Raw genomic sequence first — 8,427 nt, forward strand, 5'->3', positions numbered from 1 at the left:
AAACTAGTAAATTTAACTAAATAAGAGAATTTTTCTGTTTCTATCATTTTTTTTATATTTGATCAATGAAACAAAAAAAAAAAAAACAAAGATAGATATGAACGCAACAAGAATTTAAAAAAAAAACTTTTAAAATCATACATAGAAAAATGTAAGTTGTAAGTTTATAACTTATAAATATTATAGGAAGCTCAAAATGATTTTACACTTATGATCTTTGCGTCTAATTTTTAATAACCTGCTCAAATTCAATCTAATTAACCCGTTTATTTGACTTTTATCCAAATTGAGAGAAAATCAATTAGGGATTTGGGGAAATCACATGCTTGACACATATTTTTATTTCAACTGTTAGTTTTTAACAAAAGTTAACATAAGAATGTTTATTGCAAAGTTTAGAATAATTAAAGGATATTTTTGTTTACAATTATACCATAAGTTTGAGCTATACTTGAAGTATGATTTTTAGCCCAAAATGTAAAGATCACATCACAAAATTGACATAGTGAAAGAGAATTTTCTTAGAGGTATTTGGTTATGAGGTCTTATATCTCATTTGTTTAAACTAGAGGGAAATTTTTGAAGAGAAAAATCAGTTTTTTTTTTATGAGCAAGTAATTTTGCTTCTTGAATTACATATGTAACATAGGCAACTTATATTAGCAATATCTCATATAGACATGACAACTTATAATTTATACTATTTTTTTTTATATAGTTTTTTGAATGTTTAACTTTTAATTTTAAAGTATTACTTATTTGGTTCTTATTTTTTTATTTTTACTTTTTCCTACTAATGGGTGTGATCAATAAAATAGTGATAGCAATAAAGTATAATTGTTTGTTTTCATTCAAAGGGAAATTTTATTGAATTTATTTTTTATTTAATGCCTCTTCTTTTCCCTAAAAAGTGATATTTTAATGGTCTTACGTAATGTGATAAATATCTAAAATTAGTTATATTTCAGTCATCCACTATCATTTATTTTTGTAGTTATTGCTCCAATTAATTTTATCTAGTTAGGTAGCTGACGTATTATTCAAACATTATCAATCTTCTATGCAAAACTAGTAAATTTATCTAAATAAGAGAATTTTTCTGTTTCTATAAAAAAAAAATTATATTTGATCAATGAAACAGAAAAAGCAAAGATAGATATGAACACAACAAGAATTTTTTTTAAAAAATAACTTTTAAAACCATATATAGAAAAATGTAAGCTGTAAGTATATAACATATAAGTATTATTATAGGAAGCTCAAAATGATTTTATGCTTATGACCTNATGAACACAACAAGAATTTTTTTTAAAAAATAACTTTTAAAACCATATATAGAAAAATGTAAGCTGTAAGTTTATAACTTATAAGTATTATTATAGGAAGCTCAAAATGATTTTACGCTTATGACCTTTGCATCTAATTTTTAATAACCTGCTCAAATTCAATCTAGTTAACCCGTTTATTTGACTTCTATCCAAATTGAGAGAACTATTTTTTTCTGCATATGAATAGATAGAGTCTATTCCCCTTTCTCCTCTATATATATTTCTCCACTTCATTTCTTAGTGAAATATGTGAGACAATTGCTTCTTTCTTTTAATAATTTATAAAGATTCTAAATTGACTCCAAAGATAATTAGATTCTTGAAAGGATAGGGCCCTTCTTCATCTTTTTCTCAAAAAATTCGACTTCTCTAACTCTTTAGACAAGAAAAATGACATTCCAAAAAATCAACACTAGCTTGGTATTGATCATATTTTTCGCAGTTCAGTACACTGCTTCAACACAAAACAATAATAATATTCATTTTGTTGTAAGTATTGTCTGTTCATTTAGTTTTTTTTTTGCATTATTAAAGTTATGGTTTGTGTTGTGTATGTACTAATCAATTTTATCTTGTACTATCAACAGATTGAAGAAACTTCTTTCGATAGGCTTTGCCAATCGAAGAAGATTCTTACTATCAACGGACAATTCCCAGGGCCTACCATATATGCGCGCACTGGAGAAACGTTGACCTTAGACGTTGAAAACAAAGGGAAGGACAACGTTACAATGTTTTGGTACATTCAAATTATCAAGAAATTCTACTTTTCATTGATTTTGTTTGTTTAAGTAATTTGTTACTTTTGGTGACTCTGTTTTTTTCTTTCTAAAATTAAGTTGTAGGCGCGTGGGTAGACATGTGAAGTTTGATCAAGTGGAATGGCTAGTTGGGGCAGGGTCTACAGTAAGAAAAAATATCACAATAGCTGACGATGACGAAGGGACGCTATGGTGGCATGCCATGAACATCTGACAACGCGCCACTGTTCATGGCGCTTTCATTGTCCATCCAAAACCCGGAAAGCCTGATGATCATGCCGATATTCCCATCATTTTAGGTATATAAGTCAAATAATATTCGAATAATTTAGTTTTAAGTAATTTCTTTCAAAATCTTAAGTCGTTTACTAACATATATTTTCTTTTTGTTTGATTAATTCTTCACAATTTCACCAGGTGAATGGTGGAAGAAGGATGTCAAGGAGGTCTTCCTTGACTATATTGACTCAGGAAGTGACACAAAATCGGACGCTTTCACGGTTAATGGACAGCCTGGTGACTTCTATCCTTGTTCAAACAATGGTATGTATAAGTCATTCCGTTCAATTTATTTATATCAAACTTAATTAATCTAATAAAAATTAAAATCTTCGTATCTGATCTCTTTAATTAGACATTAATAATAGTCAAGGAAAAGACATGGCTTTTTTCCAAGTAATGGTGGAAGGGGCTTTAAAATTTGATAAAAGAAAGATGTTGTATTGAAATTTTAAAAAGAAAACTTCTTTTAATTTGTCAACGAATTTCACTTGGATCAGTTTATGTCAAACTTGGTTGTTGCCTTGTATAGTTTGAAAACAAACTCATGTGTTATGTGTCAATTATTCCTCATCGACTATAAAACAGTTCTCCTATCTATCAAACTACTTTTTTTGGATTGGACTCTTCTGTTTGATTTCTAACATTTTTTTTTGCGATTCTATCCATATGGGCCTGCAAGATTTTACTTATTATTTTCTCAGAGTTATTTGTTGCACTCATTTTAATGTTCTTTTATTAATTAAAATGGACAGGAGCTTTTAGGATAGTAGTGGATACTGGGAAGAAATATCTTCTCAAAATTGTGAACGATGCAATCCATAAAAAACTTTACTTTGGGATCGCCTCACACAACTTAACCGTAATCGCGAGGGATGGAAGTCCTATAATAGAGCCATTTACAACAAACTACGTCGAATTGACTAGACAACACTCTATTGATTGCATCTTCGAGGCGAACCAACATCCAGATTATTATTATGTGGTTGTTGTGAAGAATATTAGCGAGACATATGACACGAATAAAATTACAACCGCTATTATAGAATACCAAGGGAATTACATACCCTCTTCACCACCTCTTCTTCCCAACTTCTCCTCCAACTATGATAAAAGTTCTAGTAGGAGTTATTTATATGTAATAATGACTTTTGTGATTTTGGGTTTATTTTTTTGTACGACATTCGTTGTTTGGTATAGGCTGACTAATAGGGCTCATAGAAGCGCAATGGTCACTCCCATGTAAATTGTAGTACTTATAATAAAGTTTTATATTGATGCTTATATTTGAAAAATTACAAATTGTACCTCCAACAACATGTCAAAATCGTCTATGTATTTTGTACGTTGTGTCTATGTAAACTTATGTCCAGCTATACATAAGACATGCAATCACATACACTCAATCGACATATACACATTTCTCGTACAGTGAATCAATTTACCTAATGACCGATAACCCATAGATAAATAAATAGAGGTGGCACTAATGGGTAAATGAATAACAACTGCGACGAATATGCTGAAAAAACTACCAAATACGCCCATCAATTCATTTGACCATGAGCAACCAAACTCTGGAACAACAACTACAAATTTGATCCTAATATACTTTCTAGATTTCACAAATGATGACGATTTCAAAGTGGTTTGGTTTAAAAGAGTCATTGAACTTGATGGAATGCAAATGTGGCTCCAAAAATGAACTCCGAATTTCAAGCTGGAGGAAGATATTCCTATTTCACCGGTGTGGGTTCTTCTCCCGGGACTGCGTTACCATATGGTACATTGTTAGACAAATAGTCAGCTCTATATATGGAATCTGCTACTAACAGTAAAACTAGGCCGGTGAGAGTGGAACTGGACTTGCTTAAATCTCACCCGGAAAGTGTCTGGGTTGGTTTAGAGGATGACAATTCACCATGTTATTCAAAAGTTAGATATGAAACTATTCCTAAATTTTGCTAGGCCTCAATCAGTTCAACTGTAGGATTATGGAAAAAACTATAGCCAAGGAAAAGGAGGCTAAGAAGAACAAAGAAGCGATGAAGGAAGTTGTTAATTTAATAGTGTTGAACAAGCGATGGAGGAAGCTGTTAATCTACAGGAACAAAACAACACAGAGCTTAGTAATGATGAAATTTACAGAATGGCCATGATACCAAAGACAAAGACAAACAAATCCTAGTCTTTACATCTAAAGTTGTCAAGAACAAAAACGGAAAAAATTAGGAAGAAAACAAAAAAATGCCAAAGAAAAAGAGTTAGGTTACCTTCAAACCTACTGACCATTCCCTCTTGCTCAGATACTGTGCAGAACATTGAAAAACCCCAAGAGACAGAAGAAAATCTCCAATCTGACAGGGGACAACAAGAGCTGAGACACGAGGGACAACAGGCTCAGGACAAATCACCTTGTCATTCTGATTCTGATGATTAGTGCTCTATTCTGGAATATAAGGGGAGTAAGATCAAAAAGGGCCATTCACAGGCTAAAAAATCTTGTCCAATTAACAACATTCAGTTTGTAGCCATCTTTGAACCTTTTATTGATAAACAAAAGATAGAGGGTTACAGAAAGTTTCTTTTGGTGTTTCTGGAGGAACAACAATCATGTTGAACTACTCTGGGAAGGTGAACAATATATTTCTCTTAACATGAAAAAGGCTATAGGAAGCCAAAATATTTTTATGTCAGCTATTTATCATAAGTGCACTGTAACTGAAAGAAAGAATCTCTGGGAAAGCTTAGAAAAGGATTATCAGCGAGTTAATGGTCCTTGATGTATCAGAGCGGATTTCAATGTTATTTTGGACCCAAACGAGAAGTTAGGAGGCAAACCTCACATGATGAGTAAAAGTTTGGAGCTCCAGATTTGTATGGATGATTGTGGTTTGACAGATATTGGATATTCAGGATCTACTTATACATGGTGCAACAACAGAAGTCCCAAAAAGAGAATTTGGAAAGACTTCACCGAGTTTTTATCAATGATCTTTGGGATCAACACTTTCATAACTGTACTGTTAGACACTTAGCAAGAACATGCTCGGACCATAGACCATAGAACACTTTCATTGGAGGACCTCTTGGTATTAATCATTCTCAACTTTCAATTTGACATGTTATTAATTCCTTGTGGCTCCAAAAAACTAGTAACAATGTACATAAACTTGTTTTGCATATAACCCGCATCATTATATGTTGGGCTCTTTGGAAGGAAACTTGTTCTTGTAGATATGGCAAGCAGAAAAGGTTTAATTGCTACAAAATGGAGCAGTTGGTGGGATGGACAGTTCAAGCAACAATTTCTAGAACTTTCTCAGGATGCAAATTAGCTCTACCTTGGAGTGATCTTTGTCAGAATATTATCAATTTGCAACCCACTCTTAGAATCAACCTGGTGTGCTGGCAGAAGCCTGATTCGGGGTACCTGAAATTAAACATGGATGGAAGCTTCAAAATGAATGATGGCAGAGCAGGACTAGGAGGTGCACTGAGATATGAATGTGGGGAGCTTATTATGACATTTTCTATCGCTGTGCAGTGCTCTAGTCATAACATAGCAGGAGCTAAGGCAACATGGTTTGGAAGCAAATGGTGTAAACAAAATGGTTACACAAACATCATCATGGAACTGGATTCACTTTTGATAATCAACATGCTTAAGAAAAATAAGGCTAGTAGCTCAGGTTGAAGAGAATCATAGAAGCTACTTCTTCAATTCTAGATCTTGCGAGTATCAAGTTTGAGCATTGCTACAGAGAAGCCAATCAACTTGCAGACTGGCTAGCAAAGAAGGCGATGAACTCTCAAACTAGCAACATTTATCTTTCAGCTCAACAACTTCCCCAGGCCGCAAAATGACTTTTCATTCTGGATAAGAGACAAGTCCCGAGTATAAGGTCTAAAGTTGATAAGGATTTTTTTTTTTTAGTTAGGCTTCTCTTTTTGCTGCAGTATTGATGGGCAATAAGCTGACTTTTGTGTTGTTAGCCCATTTTTTTGATGGATAGTTTCTATCCATGTGTTGTATTTAAACTTTTGTTATGATATACAATACCTCCAGTGCTACTGGTTATTATTTTGTTATTTTAAAGGCTTAACTTAGAACACAGGTTGTGTCTACTCTTTATTTTTTTTTGGAAAAAAGTAATAAATTTCAACAGTAAAAGAAAGGCAATAGCACACCCATATACAAGAAGTATATCAAATGTAGACAACCTTACAAAAGATACATTTTTATGAATAAATCCAATCTTCTATACATGTAAGAAGCAAGAAACTTGTGAGTGCACAAAAAATAAATAAGTTATGAGGAACTATTCTTTAAGCGTGCGAAATTCTTCTCTACTTCATCAAAAACTTTGTTAACACAAGTGATAAAGGAGCGACAATCTTATGTTTTGCATCTTTTTTCCATCTTCTAAAGTCCAGCTAAACATTGTTCCTTTCAAACTATTAACTGGAATAATTGCATCTGCTATCCAAAGTCTGTAATGTTCTTGAGCTCTTAGCTGCCTATTCAATCAGAAACCGTTTTATTCACAACAATACCTTTGAGAGGTTGGAGCTGCTTGTGAAGACTTCCATAATATAGAAGCACAAGCTACAAGACTGATCAAAGAAGCATAGATTTTTTAAAGATACAAAAAAGATGGAGATATTCAAGGAAACAATGCAACAAGTGTAAAAGCAATAACTACAAAATCCATGCCGCAACATCATATGTACAATGTGTCCACGTTTTTAAGCTAAAATGACATGTTTTTGGCTGATAAATTATTTTTAAACTTGAACTTTTCTTATTCTTCAAATTGTCACATGCCTGATAATTAAGTAGCAAAAATATGGAAGAAGTACAAATGAACCAAACCTACCTAGTAACATAAAATGTTGTACATTAATCACATCCGATGGCAAGAGCTCTGCCTGAACCTCCTTCATTAATTACAACTGTTATGATTGGAACTTTCAGCCCAAACATGCCCTTAAATTGTCATGAAAATATTGGAGGTGATTATAGATTCTACATGACTAAACGCAATCTAATAACACAATATTTGAAATTCAAGGTAAAGACTCACACCTGACCTAGCTCTTCAGATCTTAAATAAGCAAAAGCCCCCGGAGTGTCAACAAATGTAACAAGACACAATGATCAGCACATTTCATCATTCTCAAAGCCTTTTGTAGTTGCACGGCGAAGATTTAGTAGTTATCAATTCATCTTTTACAAAACTAACCTTGTGGTATCAAATTAAACAATATTCCTTTCAAAAAGCTGAACGCTGCATAGACTCTCCAAAAATCTGATAACTATGAACATGTTCAGAGGCTTATGAGCAACAACTTCAGCCTAACTTGTTGCTAATCTAATTTCACTTTGAATTAATGAAAACATCAATTCAATTTAACATGTTATTAACCACAGAACAGATTACCTGAAATGCTTAATGATAGTAATTAGTAATATTGCTATGAATGAGAATGCTTGAAGCATACCTATGAGGGGTTGGCATTGCAAAGTTTTACATGATGTTTTTCGTTTGTGTTTCTACCTTTCTGATGACCAATGAAGAGATAAATTCTACCTTCAATGCGCCCAATGTAAGTCACCATGGTTGGATCATCATAGCCAACACGATCTCCATGAAGCTCTACTCACTTCATGCATAACATAAGATTAGGATTCCTCGAGTTGCATTGTTAGAAAAGCAACTTGCTACCTCAGCATGGTCAATAATATAAGTAAGGTGTCAAACTATTTTTCTTTAAAAGACAGTACTTCTCCACTTTCTCATATTTCCATGAAATAATGATATGCTGCATGAGGAGGAATGCATCACGGCACATACAACACAAGACATAATCAGTTCATTAAGAATTGCAAATTCCCAAACTCAAAAAGTCATGGTATTCTCAAAGGATATGGATAGTGGAGAAATTCATTTGAAATCAGTCTTTACCACTAGAAATCATTTCTTTCATTTTAAGATGTTCATAAGTCAACTTAAGCCCCTAACTCGTGCAATTTTCTCAAGAATCACAGACTTCCA

General features: G+C 32.9%; 1 long non-coding RNA gene and 1 pseudogene across 1 annotated transcript; one reads left to right on the plus strand and one right to left on the minus strand.

Annotated features, from left to right (window-relative positions):
• Positions 1–1,718: 1,718 nt before the first annotated feature.
• LOC125855703 (laccase-14-like) lies at positions 1,719–3,614 on the plus strand (annotated as a pseudogene).
• A 216-nt stretch (positions 3,615–3,830) lies between these two features.
• Positions 3,831–8,253, minus strand: LOC125855603 (uncharacterized). Its single transcript, XR_007445505.1, has 5 exons — positions 7,458–8,253; positions 7,249–7,358; positions 5,713–5,801; positions 4,642–4,817; positions 3,831–4,136 (listed from the first exon to the last, which is right to left on the minus strand). It is a non-coding gene; the product is annotated as an uncharacterized LOC125855603 (long non-coding RNA).
• Positions 8,254–8,427: the final 174 nt, after the last annotated feature.

The sequence above is a fragment of the Solanum stenotomum genome, chromosome 2, assembly GCF_019186545.1.
Source record: "Solanum stenotomum isolate F172 chromosome 2, ASM1918654v1, whole genome shotgun sequence".
Taxonomy (NCBI): domain Eukaryota; kingdom Viridiplantae; phylum Streptophyta; class Magnoliopsida; order Solanales; family Solanaceae; genus Solanum; species Solanum stenotomum.